The sequence below is a fragment of the Pseudopipra pipra genome, chromosome 2 (assembly GCF_036250125.1).
Source record: "Pseudopipra pipra isolate bDixPip1 chromosome 2, bDixPip1.hap1, whole genome shotgun sequence".
NCBI classification, from domain to species: domain Eukaryota; kingdom Metazoa; phylum Chordata; class Aves; order Passeriformes; family Pipridae; genus Pseudopipra; species Pseudopipra pipra.
The window spans coordinates 99,488,458-99,513,646 of NC_087550.1; positions in this window are offsets into that span (position 1 = coordinate 99,488,458).

Genomic DNA, 25,189 nt, shown 5'->3' on the forward strand with positions numbered 1-25,189 from the left:
TCTCTTCTACTTATTAGCAGTAGGCTGATAACCAATACTTATGAATCCAAATTATATCCTTATATTATTGTGACTGAGAACTTTGCTCTTGGCTATTACCAAGATGTTGGATGCCTGTACTTCTGAAAACCTTTTCCAGCCTGAATACTTACTTCCTTTTCAGAATGAAACCAACTGCAACTCCCTGAGCTAATAAAAGGTCTATGGCCATTTAATGCTCACAATTTCAAAGGTTTAAATGTAGTTTAAAGAACAGCTTTTCTTCTGTACTCCCTAGACAATTCTCCAGAAATGTTTTCTTTATTCTGTCAGTTAATAAATGGTTTTTAGGAATAGTTGAAGAAAATATTCACAACAAAGCATGCATAAAGAATGGCAGCAGTTTCATTTTAGCAATATTTCTGAGATCATTAAGGTTGACTGCAGATAGCTGGACTTCAGCTCTTGCAAATCTACAGAAAGCATGCAGGGCTGAGCAGTTTAAAGCTGGGAATGTATAGAAGTGGTTTGGCTGGTATGCAATGTCATCTTATATTTTACCAGCTTGTCCCTATATCATGCAAAAGCTAGTGTAGAAACACTGTTTACTATCTTATAAAGTAATATAAACATTTTTCACTGTTTGAGGTGCCAGATGCTTTCCCATCTGTAATCACAGAGCAATGTAACACTTGATGTTTCAGTGCACCAACTGTGCCAAACAGAAGCATCTTGGTTTTCAGCCACTGCTACAAATCATTTAGATAGAAATTTTTGGTGCTTCATAATACAGATGCAAAGACAAATCAGTGTGTTCAATTTAATCCTCAATTCTTTCCTGATAGGAAGCGTCGCCCACATATTCTTGGCAGAATTTCGGATGTGAACTTCATAGAAGGGCCCAGCTGTCTCCCAAGAGACAGGAACAAGAGTTTTATCATTCATTTTCATGGGATCAAAAACAAGACTAAGATTTGGGCAAAAGCAGACAGGGTTGTAAGACATCCTATCTGTCAGTTTTTGATGTCTGGATTAGGATGGTCTTAGCTGAAATTCTTGTGACTTGAGGGACATGTGTCAACTGAATGTTTCTTGTTTAGTATTGCTTTCTATTTCAAAGCACACAGCAAACTGTCACAGATGTTAGAAATTTCTAGAATTTCATGCACTTATGCTCAGCTGAATTCTTTCTTGTGGAAGATAGGTTAATTAATATTTTTTGTTTTGCTGTGCAGGAAATATAGACATAAAATGGAAAGATTTTTTTAAACATTTGTGTCTGTCCTGTGGCTTTACATGTTATTTACTTTTTTAGCAGCTTTGTTTCCACACTGTAAACTAATCACCAGTGGATATTTCGTCAAATAATATTATGTTTTAATTACTTTACTTTTTTTTTTTCTTCTTCCATTGTTTAAAAACTGTACATCTATCATTTATCTGCTTGAGTTAAACTTGAATGCTATTCCAAAAGGACAGGATACACTTTCAGTCTTAAAGCCTGCTCCCAAAATGAAGTAATGAGAAATCTTAACAGAAACTTCAGTGGCATCTGGAAGGAGCCTGCAATATGCATACTGACAGCTTTAAGTAGTGCCAAGGACAATTAATCATATGTATCAGATTTGCTTATTTTAGCTTATTCATAACATCACATTATTTTGAAGTGTATACACAATAAAACGTATTGGGAAATCAGGGAAATTATAGTTCAGTAGCGAAGATATGGGTATGGGATCAGTTCCTCCCTCTACCACAGACTGTCAGTGTGGCATTAGGCAACTTGTTTTAGTCCAGAGTCACAGGCTATACCTTGAGTCAATACAAAAGGGAGCAGGTATAATTTCAGTGGAGATATGGCAATGAAAGCACCTGAGGATCCGTCTAACAAATACCTTACATATGAATACTATTACACTGTTCACATGTTCTTCTGTGTATTAAAAAAGAGGCAAACCCCTCAAGATAAACATATATGCAGAAAATAAAACCAAAGAACTATATTGTCAGCAACACATTCTACTGTAATAATCTCAAGCATCCACTGGAATGATGGGAAATTATTAATATGAATCAGTCAGGAATAATTTTATATGCCATTAATCTTTGCATATTAACATATACTTAGTAGTTGGACATAAATAGTGTCAGCTATATCAACTGCTAGCAGGAACTACAGCCAGAAACTGAAATAAAAAGAAAAAAACCACACAAATGTACTGAAGGAAAGAGAAGTGTGGTACAACAGTTACTGTCATTGGCACCAATTGTGAAATACCAGCCCTTTAGTAGTGTGGGAAAAATAAGAGCATCAGGAATAGCAAACCTTGCATGGTTGAACCTTGCATGATTCCATACAAAAAAAAGGTGTGGACCTTTGCCACTGGGCAAGGATAGACCTTTAGGCCTAATTTTTCAGTTACTTTGCTCTTCCAAGAGGAAAGCAAGATGGGAAGAATGAGAAAACCTATGAATAGCTATGCATAAGTGTAGCTGATCCTCCATAAAAGCATGTGAAAAATGTAGCAAGAAGTCCAGCAATTCTTTCACAGTCTCACAGAAAGCAAAGAGGGTGAACTGTACAATATTCAGATTTAAGGAAAATAAGGGAAAGCAGAATTAATTTCTGTTATCCTGTAGTCAATACACAGTATCAGCAGTTTTCTTTGAGTTCTAAGTGGAATTTACAGTATCATAAGCCTTTTCCTGTGAGTCCAGTGTATCAGTCCACTAAAACATCATTGCAGTTTAGCTCTATTGGCGTTTTCAGATGAGGAGCCAACCACTGAAGCACTTGCTGAGTTGAGTTTTTCTCAAAGGAGAGAATTTCAAATGGAAACATGTTTGGGGTTTGAAGAAAAATGAAGAGTACCTACTTTGTCTACTCAGAAGTACTTTTGGAAAAACACAAACAAGGATAGCCCAGAGAACCAGCCTGTAATTTCTTAGATGTCCTGAGGATATCTGGGTTCTCTGACCCTCTAAGCACAGCACAGATAATCCCAAACCTATACTTATCTCTTGTGTTATCATTTGTGAAGTTGGATTTATGGGATTTTATGCTGATCTGAGTAATTTTTTTTAATGTATTTCTGTAGTCCTGTTACACTATTCTAGATCAAAATTTTCACTCTCAAATGCATTTTTTCCAATGAGAGTTGAATATTAAAACCTGAAGATTTTTACATATTTGATGTGCAGAAGAAGCTGAAATCCATCCTGCTTTATTATACTTTTTAAACAAGGTAGAGACCAAAGATTGTAATGTTTACAAACCATTTTATTTAAAATGACTCTATGCAGACTATAGTTTTTCAGCTAGAAATACACATATATGTATCAGCTAAAAATATATTTTGATTTTGGAGGGTGTTTTTACATATTTACAAGCCTCATTAGCTTTCTGCTTTCCCTAACTCTGGCCACAGTTCTCCAACCATCTGCAAATTTCTCCTTTCAATGACTTGTCAGTGCCTGCCCACTTGTTCAAAAATCAGCAGAACAGGATCCTAGGTCAACAACTAACAATGGTAACTTCTGTTTTCTACAATTCTCAACCCTATCTTGCATTCCTAAAATACAATGGGGATTTTAGATACTCAAATCTTCTTACTAGCCAAAGGAGAATAAAATCAACATGCTGTCAGCATGTTTTTCCTCTCAGTTTGAACGTAGTGATTCAATCACTTTCAGGAAATTCTCCAAAGTGACGAGAGTAAAGAAGGGGGTTTTGATTCTCTTATTTCTCCCTTCAGATTACTTTAATGGAACAGAGACATTATTTGCATTAATATATTAATTTTCAGGTTAAGAGCAAGCAGGGTTTTCTTGGAAGAGCATTATGTTTTGTCAGCAATTAAAAAGCTACTGACTGTAGATGATTTCTCAGGGATTTCATTTTGGTCCCTCCACACAGACAGGCACACATTAGCCCCCGCCCCGCTGTGTCTCCCTGCTGCTGCCCCAGGCAGGGAAGGGATCCCACCGCCAGGGCCTGCTGGGAGTTGCAAAGGCAGAACAGGCAGCAGCCTGTTGGCTGGGGCAGTGGCATGTGTCCCACTCCTCTGCCCAGTGCATTCCTCTTACAAATTCCATAGAAATGCATCCTCTTAGAGGTCTTGGTGGAAGGAGGACATCAGATTCTGAAGCCACCACAGTGAAAATGGCAAAGAGCATGATCAGGCACACAATGCTATAAAGATGGAACCAGGCTGAAAACATCTGATCATCCCAAGAACGGAAGGGTAGAAAGAGAAAAACAATGGACGGCCCAGACCTTGCCCTGACTGGCAAGCACAAAGCCCTGAGTCCTCATTTTCCTGGGTTAATGGGAAGCCTAAGGAATGCACATGGATCAAATGAGTTAGAAGCAAAACCCAACAAAGGCTATGCTCCCTAATACTTTACAACCTGCTCAGAAACTTCAGCAACTGCAGCGATACCAATACAACTTTCTGTAAAACTCCTCTTCCCATCCTTCTGCTTTTTTTCCAGATAATGAGAAAAATGTAGGAAGTTCTCCCATACAAAAGGAGAACGCTGGCACTGTAGCAGAACAAGTAGGTGCGGCACATTATACTTCAGTTCTTGAGCATCTCTAGCTTAATTTTGGTGCTAAATGGGATGCATTCAGTAGGAATCTTCCTCCTTTGTCATCAGTCACGGTGACATTTTCAAAGACAGAGAAGATAAACATCGCAAAACGCTATCAGGGAAATGTAGAAGATATATATTAGCTTTGATGTAAGCCTTTCATGGCACACATAAAAATAAATGATCTAAAAAGTTAATACAAATCACCAAGCACATATATGTGAAATCACAAGAGCCATCAGTGAGTTATAGATCAGCATTTGTGTAACAAGACCCACGAGATGCAGCGTTGGATAAATTCTATTTACATTATCTAGCTATGCTTCCCTGCACATATCTATGCAAAGCATTGTTTCATTATCAAGACTGTTTCTTCCCTGTGAAATGTAAATCTTGCAATGGGGGCCTGCTGAGATACAGGACTGAGTGCAATGTGACTCCACCATGCTAATCAACAGACAGGCTCAATCTCAAAGTAAATGTCAATCCATGTGATTAGAGAAATTGCTGCACTGGCATTTTCTTTGCTGCCTGAAGAAAGCAACTTCAGAGTCATTTTTTGCTTTAAAAGCCAAACTACAGCACACACTCTGGTCCTAGGCTACTAGTCAAGTTTGTCCCCCTTCTTCGTTGCTTTATCATTACCCTGATTTGTTCATTTTCTCCTTTTTAAAAGAAAAATTTTACAGGATAACATTATAGTATAGGTATACTTCTATTGGCATAATAGGTGTCATTATCAAGATGTATGATTTAACACAACTTTTGTTGAAAACAGTAGAATTAAGTGTAAGAAAAATGAAGCCATTAAGACATAAGAGGCTAGAAAGCAATCACAGAAGTAACAAAAGCAGGCTTGGGGAGGAGAATACAATAAGCTAGAGCTCTCTCTAGCTTGTGTCAGGGAAAAGACATGGCCTAGCACATAAAAAAATAAACCACTATTATTATCTATCCCAGGAGTGATTTAGAAGGATAATTTTCTTGCAATTCAAAGAATGGAATCACATAGTTTCGAAGTTATCAGCTTGCTCTTTTTTTCCCTACTGTCTGAAGACACTTCTCACAAAAATTTTGTTGTTGAATCTTTCAAACAAAACAGCTGCAACCTCAGATATTTGCTCTTTCTTCTTCCAGGACAGAGAAGTACAGCCTGTAGGTAGGTATGTCAGGTCTCACTACCTCAAATTCCCATCCCAGGTGCTTTCCACATCAATTCCATCATTACATTTATGTCAGGATCCCCATTTCCATCAAGTTCCTACGGGCAAAGTCAGGCTCAGGAGCCATCATTTAGTATTAGTGCAAATCACTTCTGATAAAGAGAAAAGCAGCATTTGGGTTTGTGTGTATCTCCTAGACAGACATCAATTCTCTTCCCCACACATGTAAAGATTTCCAGTGAAAAGCGAGCCAGGCATGCAGGCAAGGAAGGAGGTGCTGTGCACTCCTCAGGCCCGTATCACCAGCATAATTTAGACCTGAAAGTACAGCACTGGGATCTGATCATTACTGTGACAGAAAGGGGATACAGCAACACAGAACTTCTTCAAATGCTTTTGACTAATCAGAAATGGATGAACATTGGGGGATAATGACAAATGGGATGTGTCGTTGATTCAGTGCCTTGCAGAAAGACACTTTAAGATTGACTGATATAGGTATTTGTTCCAAATATAGTACCAAACTGAATTTGTTCCTCCTGAGGGTTTGCTGTTTTAAAGCCAAACTGTTCTTCATGTATAGTTTGTAAGTTTTATACCAAAACAGGAAACTGAAACAGGATCTGACCATTTTTACTGATCAGATATTGGATTTTAAGGCTTCAGACTAGTCTAGCTTTTGCGTTCTTTGTTGATTGGTGAATAAAAGTAGAAAGAAATGCTTGTGCAAGCTTCTCTCCAAAACTTCTGTACTGTATTTCTTCTTCCATGTTGAAATTTGCTCCCACTAAAAACCAATATAATATCGACATCATATCTTTCCTTACTGGTGTTGTGATTTGACTCCAGCCAGCAACCAAACTTCCCACAGCCATTTGCTCATTCCCCCACCAGCAAGATCAGGTAGAGAATTGGAAGTGTAAAAGCTGGAAAACTCATGGGTTGAGACAAAGACAGTTTAATAGGGAAAGAAAAAGCCCCACACACAAAGAAAAGCAAAGAATTAATTCACTGCTTCCCATGGGCAGGTGGGCGTTCAGCCATCTCCAGGAGAGCAGGGCCCCATCACATGTAATGGTGACTTGGGAAGGCAAACGCCATCATTTCAAATGTGTGCCCCTCCCCACTTCTTCTCCTAGCTTTATATACTGAGCATGATGTGATGTGGTATGGAATATCCTTTTGGTCAGTTTGGGTCATCTGTCCCTGCTATGTCCCCTCCCAGCTTCCCATGCACCTCCAAACTCCTCAGCAGCATGGCAGCACAAAAAGGAAACAAGGCCTGGTCTTTTTGTAAACACTGCTCAGCAATAACAAAAACATCTCCATTTTATCCACTCTGTGTTCAGCACAAGTCCAAAACGCAGCCCCCGACCAACCGTTGTGAAGAAAGTTAACTCTACTCCAGCCACAACCAACACAACTCTTTATGAATTTCAGTCTCTCTCTGTGATGAAACATTTATTCACTCACATGACTCCTTCAACTGTGCTTCACCTCACAGACTTTTCATGTATGGCCTTTGAATCTCTCTCCTAAAAGGCTCACCTTTGTGGCTACATTCACTGGATAAGGATCTATATATTCTCAACTTTTTGCCTCTGAGGAAGGGAAAGAGCTCAGCAGACTGGCTCTTATTTCACATTCAATGATAAAATTGGTTACACATACAGAAAAAAATTGGACAAGACCTGCTAGATAAAGTAGCAGCAGGTCTAATAAGAGAAGTGATGTTTCACTCCAAATCTACTTTACAAACAGCTACCAGAGAGAGAAACTTTCTAAATGTGACGATGTGCACTGTACAGTATCAGGATAGTTTCTATCTTGGTTCTTGCGTGGTTTCAGCCACGCAGAAATAAGTTTTTTCCTGAAGTAAACATATTTGTTTCCCCCCTCTAGTCCCAAAATATGAAGATAATATCCAGCTTTTGAACAAAAGAAATAAGCACTTTTCTTCTCTTCTAATTAATGGGTATCCCCATGTCTTGAGGACTTCTCTTGTCAAAACATGTGCAACTTGTAGTGGTTTGCTATTAGTAATGATGTTAACAATGACCTGTCAAATTAACCAAAAACAAGTGAATTAAGATTGCTTGTGAAACAGACAGAAAGCCTGATGGGAATGTCAAAACTAACAGAATAGTTTCAACTTTGGTGGTCTGCTAGGTTTATATATGACAGACTTCGAAAGGTCAGAAACAGTTAATCAGCTTAACATAGAAGAATTGATCAGAATTGTCACTTCAGAAAGATTGCTAGACATTATACATGCCTTGATTAAAAAAAGAAAAAAAGTGCTTATTATGAAAAAATCTCTTCAGTGCATTTTAACATCTTCTGTTATAATCATATTTTCTCACAGCAGACCTATCTAGACACAAAAATATATCTGAAGTTTAGAAGGGCCATTATTCATTACATCAATTCACCAGCACACTGGAGTAACTCTTATATTCTTTAATTGAATGAATAGAAGATTTTGGTTAATAAAATATTTCTTGATCCCAGGGTTTCTTTAGGAATTAAAGGATTTTCCAGTATACATTGCCACTGAAAGGCAAGCAAAATCTCCAATAAGAAAAACATCCATTAGGAGCTTTGGGAGCGTACACACAAAGATCTGAATTAAAACCTCTGTTTTGAAAGCATAGCCCCTAATCTCCTGCCTAGAAGGAATGTTCTTCTTTGTCCGTCCTTGTTTCAAATACAGATATGTAGCAGCAAAAAGAAAAACAAACAAACAAACCAACAAACCCAAATCAACAAACCACCACCCCCGACATACATACCTTAAAATCTACATCGGTGAAAAGGGTTAGACATTTTTTACATAAATGTAATACTGCCAAATCTGCAGATTTTAATTGTGTGTTTTCCTAAAGCCACATTTCATATCAAAATATATTGGCATTGGCATGCCACTACCAACAATACCACAAGATAGCAGAATTTTAGTAATATATTTATTATTAAATTATGAAATACAAATTTATCTCCATTTTCAATACATACAATAGATTTAGAAGGACATAATTCACACTATATGGATTTATGTAAGCACCCTAAAACATTCCAGTTTTCACTGTCTTGGAAATAGAAAAGTGGGCTGAGGTTTATGTCTAAAGACCTGACTCTGGGTCACAAAAGGAGAATTCAAAAGAAAGAGACAGATTTAGTTGCTAAGAGACCACAGCTACTGAACACATGCTGTTATCTAATGGCATGCAATGAAGGCTTTCCAGTGAGAGAATGTGTAACATATCTCTATGTACCAATAACGCCTGTCATTTACTGAGGGTAATAGTGGAGGAGGCCCTTCATTGTAAGTCAAAGTGTACAAATGTCTAAATAAAAAAATAACCGACACCAAAACCAACACAAAAAAGTCCTGAGGACTAAAACCTTTTTAATTTATTATTTCTTCATGTGTTTTTAAGTTACTAAATGATGAGTTTGATTACATGTCACATCTCTGCTACTAATCTGCTGACAATAATCCTTATCTTATGATTAGCAATATAAACTTCCATGACACTGAAGCATGCAGAAAAAAGGAGTCAGTACCAGTCTGATAACTACAGAACTAAAAGCTTTATATGTAATGTTCAGATGATAGAATACCACCCCTTGTCTACAACAAACTTGTAACTGACAGAGTCCCTTCTGGAAAAAGCCAACTTTGGACTTCAACCTGAATGCAAGGCAACACTTAGTCCTGGAAGAATCAAAAAGGCAAGCTATTTCAACACTTATCAGATTCAGATTACAAAACCCAATAAACTGTAAATAAAAAAAAATCCATTTAGAACTTTATTTTCCATATTTATACTACTCACTGAACTTAAAAGTTTCATCAAAATGCTGCAGGCATCTCAGAAATATTATATGGAGACTAGGTGGCACTGCTCCTGCAGCTTCTTTGCTCTGAAATACTTCAGATATGTTTTTTTCCTTAAGCAAAGTATTCATTCTCTCTCCCTCATCACTTTCTTCTTCTTACTCCTCAAAATTTTGATCTGTCTGAACATGCAGAAGAGTAGGCAGTCCAGGAGCTTTGAGCAATAACCAGTCATCCTCAATAAGTTATTCCTGCTTAAGCATTAGTGTCTGTAACTAAACTTGGAATCCTCTCAATGTCTCTATCCACTGGCTATAGAAGGCTAGTACATGACTAGCTGAAACTAGACACCAAAGTCGTACATGTCTATAATTAAATAAAATTAATTGCACACATATTGTCATAATCACAGAAAAATTGGGGTTGAAAAGGACCTTTAATGGCCATCTAGTCCAGCCCACCTGCAATGAGCAGGGATATCTTCAACTAGATCAGGTTGCTCAGAGGTACATCCAGCCTGACCTTGAATATTTCCAGGAATAGGGCATCCACTGCCTCTCTGGGAAACCTGTTCCAGAGCCTTGCCATCCTCATTGTGAAAGTCTTCTTCCCTATATCTACTCTGAATCTACTCTCTTTAAGTTTAAATCCTTTACCCCTTGTCCTGTCAAATCTGAATCTGGATTAGGTAACACATGGGGTTACCAAGATCCAGGGCACAGATATACACCCTGTTACTTACATTTATTCGTTAAATTTATGCAAATTAACCTAGGCAGGTTGCTTACAGAAAAAGAGTAAGGCTACTTCCACTCTTTTCCCTTGCAACATCACACTAAAAAGGTAACTTTAAAGTTGTCTTGGACAATGCCTACGCAGAGTTTTTTCCCAGCACTGCTCTACCCCATGCTAGTGCCTTTTTCCAGAATAGAGTGTCCAGAAAGAGAGTGAAGCTCTTGTTCCTAGACGTTAGCTGATGTGAATACTGATGCTCCCATGAAGCTGTGAATCTGCTGTATGTTATTCATCCACAGAGCTACAATGAATATTTGCTTCTTAGCAAAATTATTGAACTAATAAAGTGTAATTGTTCCTTTGCAACTATTGTGGTCAGTAACATATCCAGCTGTCATGAATGTGCACTCTATTCTCATGCCAAAATTCTCAAAGAAACAAAACATTGTGATATTCTTCTCTTAATGTGTGTGTTTAATTACTGATAAAAAGAATGGGAGTTATAGATGTGAACTAAAGAAAAATTCTGCATATTCACCCAAATTAGACAAGATTATTCCCCCTCCACGCGTTTGTGAAAATATTAATTTAATTCCAAAGTTTCCTTCTAATATTCAAAACCAGAGAAAGCAGAATTTTCAACCTGTTTAATTCTAGTATCTTTTTTGTTCACTCAAAAAGTCTAACTAAATCTTCAGAAAACAAATAACCTTTGTTATAAAATGAATGGTTATAATTTGGATCAATGTCCACAATCAAGACACAAAAAGGTGCAGAAAGGCAGAAACCTTCTGCATTCAAACACCAAACTCATAATGAAAAAAGCAACGAACCATGCATTTAATTTTCAAGAATATTCAATCAGAACGTTAAAATGCATTATGATCATAAGATGCTGCTAAAAATCCACATCTGCCTTATATCTGTAAAGTCTTTAAGTGATTTAATAAGTCAATAGAATTTCCACATTAAATGTTTAAATGCTTACATATAATCAAACCAGCACACGCATGTGTATGTATGGGTTGGTGCATTTTAAACAGAACAGTTTTTATCTATGAATAAATTAATTATGAATGATAGTCAACCAAAAGCTATCTTTGTAAGAGCAATAATCATAGTTTTGACTCCACTGTAGTCATTCTAAAACCTCCATTTGCTTTTAAAATGTCCATCTCTCTTCAAAAGGTACTAAATAAAATTACATTTATAACTATATGTATAAGTATATTCTTTGATAAATATAAGTCCAGTATAAGTACAGGTACTGAAGTAAGATCCTACGTCTGGAGCTTCCATTTCTGTCACCAAACAGTTACCACTTCTGAAAAGGACAGATCATTGCATGCATCAAATAAGCTTTATAAATTACATTGCACTGTTGTGAGGAACCATCCCCAGGTTATCTGTCTTCTGGTAATTTTTTTCATAGTGCTAAAGAGATATACTATAGAAAGCATGTTATTTTGCATTTAAGTAATCATTTATTTATGAGAAAACTACATGTTTGTTCCAACAGAAGTAAATGCCTGGCATAAGGCTTGGGGTTTATTTGGGGTTTTTGAGTTAAGGAGAGGAGCATGATTTTCTTAACCTTACTGTAGCCATTGAGACTATAAAGGAAAACAACTGCTTAAATAATGTAGACCAGGCAAAACACACCTTTGAGAATTAAACATGCTGCACACAACCACATTATATACATAATATGCATTCTTTGTAATAAAGATCTATATTCCAAATAAGCAGTTAAAACCTTTCCTGAGCAGGTTGCAAGTCCCTGTATGTGTTGTACAAATTGAAGCCACTTTGACCTCTCTGTTATGGATCGCATGTGGTTTTCCAAGGAGGCTGAGGGCCAACACCTGTTCCAATGAAAAAGCTGCTCACAGTTTCTGGCTCTGTAAACTCAATTTCATAGAGGCTCTTTGATTTGTGGTCTTGAATTTTCATTTTCCACAATTCGACTCTAAAGAATACTTCTAATGCAATAATCTGAAAAAACTACTAGAATCTGCACAAGATGCCATTGAGTTACAGGCTTCCTACTAAAAGGTTAGACTTGTATTCTCATGCCATAGAATGAAAGCATTTTTCTGATTTTTTGTTGATTTATATATCTCTTCATAACAAATGAAAAAGATTTATTTACATTATATCACTAATGGAACTTTATGTCCTGGAATTCTTACATCAGTTGCTAAACAGCTTAAAAACTGAAACAAATAAAATCTATTTTCAATCTGTTGTCATTTACCCTGTCTTTTTGCCTAGGATATACACTGCAGAACACCATATGTGGTTACTTCTGACGTCTGAAAGCAAAAGAGTTGTTTACTACCAATGTATCTGATCTTGGTAACCAGTCTAAACTAAAAAAAAAAAAACAAAACCAAAACTTCTCACCTCAGTATCATGTAATTTTTTGAAGACTAATTATAAAAATAGGCAATTAATTAACTTTAGAAAGTGTTTAATAACTATTTTCTTTTTCTGTTCAAAAAATTGTTGCTTTCTGCAGAAGCGTTCACAGATATATACATTTGGTAGGGGTTCATACTTTAGAGAAATGTTAACAATAGACAAATATGTTTTGGTCATCCAATATGAGTTAATAATAGCAACTACCTCATTTAAAGCACAAGCAGACCCATAGTTATAGCATTCTCCTTGCTTCCAAGAAGAGAGGGCACAAAAGCCCAGTAGATCCCACTGAAGAAAAGAAAAACACTGGGAGGCCCTGAAGCAGTGCTCAGCCAGACCTATGAAAGCCTCAGCATGGAGTTCACAGCATTTGCTCCACAGCTCTTGGGGTGCTTCCCAGAGGAAGGCATTCCCATCAGCCTTCACAGTTCACAAGTACAAAAACAGAGACACAAAGAGGAGACCCCTCTTGGTGCAGGCACCTCATAGCCTCAGGTAGGCATATCCTGCAAAGAGCACAAGTGGTACAAAACATTTCCAGTCGCAGATGATCCTCGAGCATGTGCAGAACCGATGAGCAGCACGTGCACAGCAGCTCAAACCAGAGTGCAGAGGAAGCACAGGCCACTCATTTTACATGTGACTCATCATTCAAGTAAAACAAAGTTAAGAAATATGACCAGTACTGAAAAACAAGCAAGAAAACATTAATGCCTTGAACCCTGTGTTCTCACAGGGATCTAAAAGGTTCAACATCTTAGAGTAAATATCAGACAGGACAGAGAATTGAGAAACTGTTTCCAGCTCTTGTTGATGCCCATTTCTTTGAGAGTCCGGAGCAAACTCAGATGTTGCTTACTCTTAAATTTTGGTTTCCTAATCTTGAATTTCAATATTTTAATTGAAAGTAATAGGAATTCCTTCCTGAATTAGAAGGATTACCTGAGAATACACTCTAAGCAAAGCTAATAACTGAAACAGAGCATGAAAGTTTTAAATACTAACATGAGAAAGACAAACAGTAAGATACAGAAAGCAGCAGCATTTAACCAGTCTTAGTGAAAGAAAGTACTACTTTGTAATGAACAAGTATCAGGGAGAAAAGGCAGGGGCACATACTAGTCATAACAATTACATTTAGAGTGTCTCTCTGTCGCTAGCTGTCACAAACACCAAAGAGGACTAGAAAGATTTATTGCTAGGCTCTTGTGTAGGCTAATCACTTATTCTAGCTGATAGTTTGAAATGTTTTGGATGGTTGATTTTGTCCTTTTACCAGACACAAAGTCATCAGCCACTATAGAGCATACAAACACTTCTTGGCAGATACAATATTCCCGATCAATTACCAGGCAGCAAGAGGACCTGGCTCAGCTGCACATCATTTTAGTTTTTTACCAGCAGATGGGACTTAGAGCATATTAGGATTTCAGCTAGTCATCATCCTTATGCATGATCCATCGAAAACTTCATTAGGAAAACCCAACAAAATAACTAAAAACATTGAAGAAAGCTCAAAATAAAAAATTTTGACAAATACATTCCTATTGTGAGTGTCAGGAAGAATCTGATTTCATACAGAACAAAAACTGATGGAGAGACCAACACGAACCTAATCAAAAGTCAGCTCAAATTCATGCAGTGAAGACCTACTGAATCAGTTTGTCATTCCTTTAGACAGCTATGAAATTTACTTATATTCAACAATTAAAATTTAAAGCCATTGTAGTCTGACAAGCAGCAGCACAGGTCCCCTAACCCTTGTAGCCTCCATGCTCGGGACCCAGCTAAGGATGAGCAAGCATCTCGGCTCATTGCCTTTTCATTTCCACAACACCCTTGGCCTTCTTGAGAGCCTGCCAAAGGCAACAACAATGGTGCAAAATGTTCATAACCGCATACTGCACAAGACACCAAGCAGGAATCAGTTTATTAGTGTTGTCAATCTACTTCAATAGGAACTGGGAAGTCTACAATGAAAGGCTTTGTTTCTTGACATGCTATGTGGCACCTAATTGTCAGGGTTACTTTTGCTCTCAGTACACTTTACTGCCAATTAAAACACAAATAGAAGAAGAGGCCCAGGAAGGAGAGCACACTGCACCAAGGCAGGATACATATTATTCTATTTTAAATGACTGTAGATATACAAGTGACAAGGAAATCTGTGAGGTTTACATTTTAGGAGAATGAATCAATCACCTTGCTGCCCAAGGAAAAGAAGGATTTAAGGGAACTCAAGTGGCACAGCTGAGGACATCATCTTTCAGTGCAGCCAGCACTGTATTATAGGCAGAGCAAATAAGAAAACTGTTCTTACTTACCAACATCTCTATTTTTGATGCAAATTATTTGCAAAATAATTCCAGTTTAAGCGTGGAAAACACCTTTGTATGCACTCTTGATTTAGCAACAAGGTTTTTATTTTGCTTAATTTGATCTCGAGCTTGATGGTCAATTTGTCTTTTATAGTAAGAATAGATGCTCTGCTTCTCAGACTGGACTACATACTTCTATGCAGTTTTGTTTCCCATGCAGGGAAATGAAGGATGCTTTTCCACTAATTTTCTTCTGCATCATTATAACATTACCTGAAAGTCATACAGTTAGGTATTAACTCGTATTGACACCTTTTTTCTCTTTTCATTAGAGGCATAGTTAAAAATAGTAGAAAGCAGATAGATTATAGTTACGTAATGGAATTTTGAATATAATGTAGTTGGATTTCAGGTTTTGTTTCTAGAAACTTTAGGAAAACTAAAGGTTTCAAGAATGCAAAGCATACAGTGTTAGAACATAACAGAAGAGGAGTGAACGTCTTAAAATCCATACACAGCCAATTAACTTATATGGCACACAAATGATTACAGATGTTTCAAAAACGTAACCTTTTTCCCAGTTCATGTTTAGAATTCACACTGACAAAGTTCCCACTTCAAGTGCCAGCTGCTTTGAAAAAGCCTCCCAAATGGTGTGCACAGATAAAGCATGTGTATTTACATTATTTAATTAAGCAATGTTGTGTGTCTAAAGTTGTGAGAATTACTAAATCATCGATGTCTCAGGAGTATTGTGTGACATGCTGAGAATGGTTCTCAGTGCAGGCTTCACCCAGGAGTGCTGTATTTTCATTCCCCAGAAAAGTACAGCAACAGTAATCCTGTCTCATCATACTAATATTAAACAGCTGCAAATTATAAGTCCTTGTCTTTCATGTATCTTTATCTTGTTGTTTTGTGGGTTGGGTGGGTTCCCTGCCCCTCCTCTCAATAGCCACTATGGAATTGCATAGCATAGATGGATTTAGGCAAAAAGGTCATCTGGACCAACCTCCTGCTTAAAACAGAAGCAATCAAACCTTCTAGGACTGTCATGTCAGAGGGTATATCTTCCAGAGAGTGGTTGTGTCGCTGGGGGACACAGAAGGCTCCTCACTTCTCTGCAAACAGTATCTCAGTGATGGACACATTTTTTCCATGCCTTGAAAACTTCAGGCTGGGATTAAGTGATGCTAATGGGAAGTCCCACATCTAACGTGGGGGAGTGGCAGGGTGGAAGGGGAAGAAATAAAACAGAATCCCATTCTGTTTCATCCTGATCCAGTGAGAAGAGGAAGACAGCAGCCACATGAAGGAGCAAGAGCGAACACAGAAACCAAAGGCCTATGTGAGGAAACGAATTCCAGCTCTCCAAACCTGATGTCATCCAGAGTGCAAATATCCTTCCACATAGCACTGCTTGGCCTCCCCTCTTCTCTATCACATCTCTGAGCTGTTTTACATATGATGCTGGTGGATGTACAGTATATATACCCACTTATGTACCAAAAGGGTAGAGGCCCTTCAGGAGCATAACTCCATACGATCAAGGCAGAGCACATTTCCACTAAAAAACAACCTGTTGAAGGAAGGTAACCATTAGGTAACACCAACACAGAGACACAGTGACCACATGGGCATCTCCTCCCACCTGCAGTTTTCTCCTCCTGAGTGGCTTTCCTCTCTTTTGTACTGCACAGAGAATGGCAATATTCGGCCTAATAACCCATAACTATTAATCACAGCTCTTACAAATGCAAAAAAATAGTTTTTCCACATTTAGCATGCTGGTCTTGATGTTGGTCCATTTTTACTTTCATTTACAAAACTAAGCATTGTCTGGTATATTAGAAATGACACTCATAATACTACTCGTAATGAACAGCTTAAGCTGGAAAAAACCTCCCACTTCAGCAATAAATTATCTCCAAGAGTAATTTTCTCTCCTTACACCACAACACTACCATTTAAGAGAAATCATTGAAAGAGAATATTTCTGTAAAATCAGTTCTTTCTGCTTTGAAAAACAGAAGTCTCAGCTTCCCAGTGACATTTAACTCTTTATGAATGTTTCAGTACTTTTACTTATCATGTGAGTAGTGACTCATTATTTTATACAAAAGCTGTACTGAACTGGCACCACCTTTTGCACATCAGACATAACCATCAACAAAAGATCCTTAAAAATTTCTCATTTCTTTCTTCTAAAAATCACCCTTTTGTACAGTGTGCATTTGATACAAGTATTTGATCATGACAGTCTCCCAAATACTGAATTCCTAAAATGCAGTCAGCTTTCTCTCCCACTCATTCTCCAGGCAATCTGAACTATAAATGATTTTCATTATCAGTTGTCAAGTCTTTATACAGAAGAAAAGTCATAAAAAAACCCCTAAGAGAAAACACTGGAAAGAAACCCTGTGAATGAGAAAGACCATGATTTATTTTTGATAACAGAATGATTTTGACTCTAATATGCAGTTGCTATCAGCCCCTATGGTTGTCTCAAGGGTTCTGTTTGGATTCTCAATTAAGCTAGTTTAATAAAGGCAGAGAAATATCCTTGCAGTAATAAAACGAAAATGACAGCCCAAGCCAACAGTAAGTCTAGTCAGCCTTTTAAAATAATAATATGTTCAGATCTGCTAAAGTAACTGTTTTATGATAAATAGATCTTATATTAAGATGATCTAAAACCCAAACCAAAACAACCCCCCCCCCCAAAAAACCAAAAAACCCACAGAGCACACTTAGATATCCTTTCATTGTTTCCTTCAGATCATTCTATTAGCATTTACCTGACTGTAATTTGTAACATACTGTCTCTGATGTACTTAAGCTGACAATAGGCTGTAGAAATCCTGGGGCAGTGTCATTGGCTGAAACATGCAGAGGCAGCTTACTGTCCCTTTCATGGGCAATAAGTTACTTCCCTTTTACTAATGGAAAAACCCAACAAAAATTGTAATCCTTAAGCTTTCTAAAGGTTATCACAATCCTTGGTTTATAGAGAATTTTACTGGCTAAAAGTTTCTTATTTCAAGTAGATTTATAAAATTCAAATTATATCTGCATATAACTTACTCGATAACCTATAGCATGAAGTTATTTATTGAGATCTTGAAAAAATGTTTGTAATGGAAACATAAGTTGAGCCATAACTCAAGTTTTGGAAATTCAGTTGAAATTAAATAGTAAGGAGTCTGTATTTTTATAGGGTTTTTTACTTTCAACCTGTAATCTACCACACCTGCTTGAATTCCTGTCTAATCCTGTCCAAAGCTGACCTGTTAACATTTTATTGTTGTGTAAATCGTATTATTAAAATATACATTTGTGGTTTTTCTTCACCTGTGAAGTCTGTTTTACAGATTTCAACATTTGTTATCTGTATGTTGATTTATATGCATAGGTTATAAAAATACATTATATAGTTAATATAAATAACTTGAATACTATTTTAAGGATCAGAAGTATACTCTGTCACACAAAATGTGAGATTGGGAAGTGATGTTTTCAATCATTACTTTCTACACAGGACAAGAAACAGTTCTAGTTACAAAAAGGCTTACAGTGTATTAGAACAGGTAAAAAAGGATGGGAAAAGTGCCTATATTAGCTTTCCCATGTTATAGATGCAAACCTAAGAAAATTACAGCCTTATGTGCACGGAGGGCCACCATTTTAGGGTCCAAATTATGGCCCTGTGAAGTGTGTCCAGCTAGCAGGAAAACTCATTACTCACTTCTGAAAACTGAAGATGAAGTATTTGGCTCAAAGCCACCCTGAGAGCCAATAAAGCAGCCAGGTTGTGATCCATATTTCCCTCACCCCAGTCCAGCCTGCAGAGTCATATTATCTTCTCAGTTAAATAAAATATTGAATCCCAATTCCATTTGCTGTTCTTTTTTTTTTGACTAAGCTTGCCTTTACAGTTACTTATAACACAAGCACAGTAGATAAAGGTACTTCAGAAGACTTGTATACTAAAATATTCACCAGGTATGCTGCTGCTGTTCATTGTGTTGCTAGGGCTGAAAAATCCAGAATGGGTAACTTCTCCTGTTTGCTTAGCATTTTTTTGGGACACAGTGCCTACATTATATGAGTCAATTAAACGAGCCTGGGACTGTTCTCTGGCACTGAGGCCAACAGGCATGGAATAACTCACATTCACATTGTTAAATACTCATGCCCTCTAAAACAGGCATAGTCCCTTGCAAAGATTATCCCTGGTTCATCCTAGTGCCCAAACCACACCTCGGAACAGGGAACACAGTGCTGGTTTCCAGGTCAGTCATGCCCAGGACCTTCCCCGTTAGCAGAGACCTGACTTGGTCTCCTGCTGACTCTTTCTTCAGAGGTGAATTTCTGTCCAAGCTAAAGAAAGATAATTTCCCTTGATCTCTATCTTCTAACAATACAGATGTACCGAATAGCAGCTGCATCAATGTAATAACTTGATTCCTGCTCAGTCACTAAGAAACTGGTTTCTTATCCACACCTCTTTCATAGGACTGGGAGCCACAACCAGCTCTATGGTTTTCTGTATTTCCAGATTTAAGGAGAGAAGGGAGTTGTTCTGTAATATGGCCATTACTAATGGCTGGACTTCGTCCCAGTGTTTAGTTTCTCAAATCACAGAGACCCTAATTAAAATCACCTGTATAAAGGTAAAAATCCTTTTGATTTCAGAGTGGGAAGAGAGGTATATACCAGATTTGATCTCACCAGCACCCTCCATAGACTTTCTAGTGCTCTGCATTTCCAGTACTGCTATTGAAAAAAAAAAAAGGGAGCAGTGGGGAAAGAAAGAAAAAATATAAGAGACAAAAAGAAAGACAGTTTTCCTCAATCTGTTAGGGACAAAGAACTAACATCCATGTGGAGAGACTGCTTTTTATAATAAACATACCTCCTAAAAGCTAATTACTTTCCACTTAACACAGCCGGAGTGACTAAAGTCACTGCCAAAACACACGGTGCCATCTAACGTAGGAACCACCTTGTGTAATCTGAGCATCCAAACAGGGAGAAAACAAATTCCACACAGGATCTATGTCAAGCCACAAGCATACCAGGATTTTTTCAACAAATAGATGATTCCTGACAAAAGCCTATTCTCTGACTTTAGGCATTTTGAAATAATCAGGCTGCATACATTGGTTATTGCAGCAAAACCAGGTGGCTGAGACAACATTCTCTTCTTCCAGGGTTCTCAATAGCTGGGAACCAAATGAAAACACACCAACATGAGCTGGTGACACATCTGAAAACAGACATGTGCCATCACCTACAGAAAGGGAGATGGGGGGGAAAATTAAGCTTCAGTGTTACTCTCCTCATCCCAAAAACCAGCCCTCTGGTGAGGCAGTACCAGCACATGGCGCTCTGCCACGGATTGCCTCTGCTCGGGTCTCTTGCAAGCTGCACCACACAGAGTAACTCTACATCAGGGGAAAAAGTGTTTTCTTCTACAAAGGCAAATTTTGGGGATGAAATGGTAATGAAAGGTCCTTCCATGGCTTTTCAAATCCAAACCATGGGGGGAGATTTGCAGGGGGCATTACAGTTATAGTTATTTTTAATTGCAGCTAAATAAAGAGGAAGAGAGAAGACCAAAAAAGAGGGGGGGAAAAGAGAAAGCCTACAATTTTAATGGATTATGAAAATTAAAATGGTATTTGTATTCCAAAATCCTCAAGGCTTAGAAAAATACCTTAGGAAGGCTATACAAATCAAAGTTAATTATATAAATAAAAAGAATGCTGAACTGTTGTCTGACAGACATACAAAAAGCATGAGCAATGAACTTTTCTCAATGGAAGTTTCATTAAAAATTTCCTTATAATTTAATTAGAATGATGGTAGGAAACTAATTCTGAGACAATTTTAATCTTAGCTTTAATTCCCTAATTGTTTCAGTGTTTGGGAATGTAAAGTACAACTGCATGGGGAAAAATACTTTGGCATTTTGAAAAGCAAAATAATTAATGCTTGCATTTTGAAAGTGAATACTGTCCTCTTTGTAGTTAGCAGAATATTTTGTAAATTCATATGGTAACATATATATGATGATATCAGCATATATGGCGAATTTGTAACTCACATCTGGGCTGTCACATCCTTCTAGAAATTATAAGAAGGAATCCCTTTATTTTAAAGAGAACCTTAGAGGGCAATGATAGTATATTTACACACTACATTTTATCCAAGAGTTAATTAAATTCATATTTACATTCAAAAGTAAAGTCAAAGCAACCACCGATATACATAAAATATTGTCTTGATTGTGTGTTTTCACATCTCTTGTTTATAACACACTGAAGGTACAAAGCTAAATGTTTCACTCCTTTTTTTCTCTTCCTTTTATGTCTACCAATTTGTAGTTACAGCTTTTTTTATTAGCAGGATTTAGAAGAGAGAATTTGAAGATATTTGCACATAAAAAATTTTATGTCTTTTATAAAAATGTACTAGATAAGGATCATTTAATCATTTGGGTGGGGGGAAAAAAAGAGTTCTATAGATTTTGTAAATATTTAAGGCCTAAAAATGGCAAGGCAGTTTGAGATCAACTAAAAACAAATGGCAAGGCAGTTTGAGATAAACTAAAACCAAATGTACAAATACATGTTCAGTGTAACTGTGAATTTAACAGCAAACTATATTATGCTTGACTGAAATAGAACTCTGTCTTTTTTACATTAATAAAAGTCCAACCATGGTAAAGAACTCTATGTTCCCATATGTCTTAATGCATGCCTGATTGTGTTACAGATATGGTGATGTTTAAGTAATTTAACCAGTCCATGAGGCTTCAGCTTCTGTTTATCCTAAAACTCATCCTCTTGTCATCCTTCCCATTTGGTCAACACAGGGACTCTCAGGTAACCTCATTGCCTCTACAAAGGATTTATTTTCTCCCCAGTGAGACATGGGATGAAACCACTGAGAATGTTTGCTTCATTGCTGGTACCAGCAGTTGATCTTTTTCTTTTAAATCCTTCCCAGTACTGAGAAGTTCTTCTCAATAATTAGGACTAGACAGTGTCTTGTTGGGATTTTTCAGGGAGATTGTCCGTGGAGGGACAAGGAAAAAAAAAACCAACACAGTAACCTCAAGCTTCTTGGCATTAACCTCTGTGGTAGGTTAACCCTGGCTGGACACCAGGTGCCCAGTGAAGCTGCTCTGTCACTCCCCTCCTCAGCTGGGCAGGGGGGAGAAAAATGTCATGAAAGACCCATGGGTCATGATAAGTACAGGGAGAGATCACTCACCAATTGCTACCATCAGCAAAACAGACCAAGCTCGGGGAAATTACCTGAGTTTATTACCAATCAAATCAGAGTATGATAATGAGAACTAATATCAAATCTTAAAAACACCTTCTCTCCACCCCTCCCTACTTTCTAGGCTTAACTTCATTCATGAATCCTCTACCTCCTCCCCTCTAGGGGCACAGGGGGAAGGGAAAAGGGTGTTTCAGTAAGCTCATCACATGTTCTCTCTGACACTCCCTCCTCAGGGGGAGTAAGCATGGGTCCTTCCCACTGGGTAAGTCCTTTACGAACTGCTCCAGTGTGGGTTCCTTCCACGGGGTGCAGTCCTTCAGTACCAGACTGCTCCAGCATGGGCTTCCCACAGGGTCATGGCCTCCTTCAGACACCCCCCTGTTGTGGTGTGAGGTTCTTCACAGGCTGCAGGCAGATATCTGCTCTACCATGGACCTTCATGGGTTGCAGGGGGCTAGCCTAGTACACCATGGTCTTCACCACAGGCTGCAAGGGAACATCTGCTCTGGCACCAGGAGCACCTCTTCCCCCTCTGTCTTCACTGACCTTGATGTCTGCAGGGCTGTTTCTCTGAGAGATTCTCACTCCTCTCTGGCTGCAATTGCTTCTGTGCAGTAACTGCTTTCTCCTTCCTAATAAGTTAGAGAGGTGCTATCACCATCACTGATGGGCTCAGCCTTAGCCAGCAGCAGGTCCATCTTTGAGCCAGCTGGACATGGGGGAAGCTTCAAACTTTCCCTCACACATTCAGCCTCCTTTTCTCACCGCCAACCTCCCATAGGCAATGATACCATCTTCTAGTCACTTTGGGCAGATTGGTTGGCCTTATCAAATGCAGATTTTCACAACACAAGAGATGTATGAAATAGGACATACACCTGTTTACATCAGATCTCTCCCTGATGCAGCCCTGCCATCGTGCGGAGTTGTATGGGATGGGGAGGAGGTGCTGGAAGGGAGCCCTGCCTCAGCATTATCTTGCACCACAATGCCCTGGCATCCATGTGCCACATGTTACCCCAAATGTACCACCAGTCCTCTGCTTGGCACCACCCCGGGTGTGTAGCACTCTCCCCAACATCAGTGTCTTCCTCATGTAGCATAGCCATGCTCCATGTGCCATTGCAGCTCACAGGCTCACTGCTTATGGAGTTGCTTCACTTCTGTTAGTAGCAGTTAAGTTTTAACATGGTAATACATTTACCAAGAGGTAGTTGGCTTGGATGGGGGATCTGGTGGTCAGTGAAGACACATTCCTATTTACAGGTTTAATAACTAAGCTGGCCAGAAGGATCAAGCGGTTTTCCTTCAGTGATTCAGTAAACCAGGGCTGTGCTTCTGATTAACATCCAAGGTATTCCTTTCTACCATTTTTAGCCCTGAAGAGTAAAGCTGCCTTCCAGAAGGGAAAACAAAGAAGATGAGAAACTAATTGTAAGCTGCATTAAATTTCAGTGAGGGAACAAACTGCAGAGAGCATGAAAGTGTAGAATACTAACAGCTAAATCTTGAAAGAATAAAGGATGAAAGGTGTTAAAAAAACCCAAAAATATAAAATTCATACTGTTACCTATTTTAGGAGGGGACATAAAAGACTTTTCCAAGATTAGAGATAAAAAAGCTACATTGATCCATGCTAATCCTCAATTACTACTGGGAGATATGGGTTCAGCTTCTTATTTCATCTTCAGAACTCTTTTACGAAAAGTCAATTAAATTTTCTTTTGGTTGAAACATGTACCTTTTTGTAATATCTCTGTCCCTTGCTCCTCTATTTCTCAGATTCTCCTTTATAAAGTGAAGATAATTAATGTTTCCTTTTCTCTTACTTTTATCTGAAATGGCTTTTCAAGTTCCCAGGAACCACATTCATACAAAGCAATCCCTCTAGACACCACTAGGGAGTTCGGGACATGAAAGTTTGCATAACTGTATCTACCTTAATAAATCAGAGCTTAACAAGACCATAAACTTCTATCCATAAGTTCAAAATGTTCTTTCAATATTACTGCAGTCATAAATAAAACATCCCCCAGCATTAAGGTTCCCATCATTTAGACCTTTACTCTTGATATTTGCAGTGTGTTTATTAAACTAAAAACCGTTTATAAAGGAATCACAGGCTTCAATTATCAAGTCCATACTCTTCCCAGTAAACACAACATCAAAAAGCCAAACTGTTGGAAACATACAAGACTATAAAGTTCTCTTTTCATTCATTATCTCTCCCACACCTGCTCTAAATACTCTTTAGCTTAATTGATGGTCTCTAAACAACCAATGTTTTTATTCACTTTGGAGCTGCTTCAGAAGGAAGATAATAGTTACTGTTTGTTTTCCTTTTGTGTGCTGGCTGTCACTCAGAACCACACTGAATGGAAACTCGATTTCCAATGCAGATGCTTGCAGGACTCCTGCACCCAGCACAGACATTAGTTGCTTGATTCTAGTTAACGCTTCACATATTAACCATGTTTCTTCACCTACATTTTACATTCAAGCATTTTTATTGAATTCCAGTAAATCAAACCACTTTCAAGCAACGGGAATGTATAGGGTAGTAAACCTTGGCCTGAAGTCAGCCACTCCTACAGTCGGGTCTCTGGGACTATCACCCAGGGAACCAAACTATTTTTCCCTGCGGTTTCACTCCTCTGAACTCACCTACAGGATGGACCATGGGGTTGGTCCCACACCTCATAGTCCAAGGGACAAATAACCCAGGAGCACTGTATTTAGTGGGACCTGAGCTCTGCTTCCCCACTCCTGGCATCGTGTAGCCTCTGGAGAGTTAGATCATCTTGTCCCCCATAGTCCTGTCTCCCTGGGTGAGCCACTAG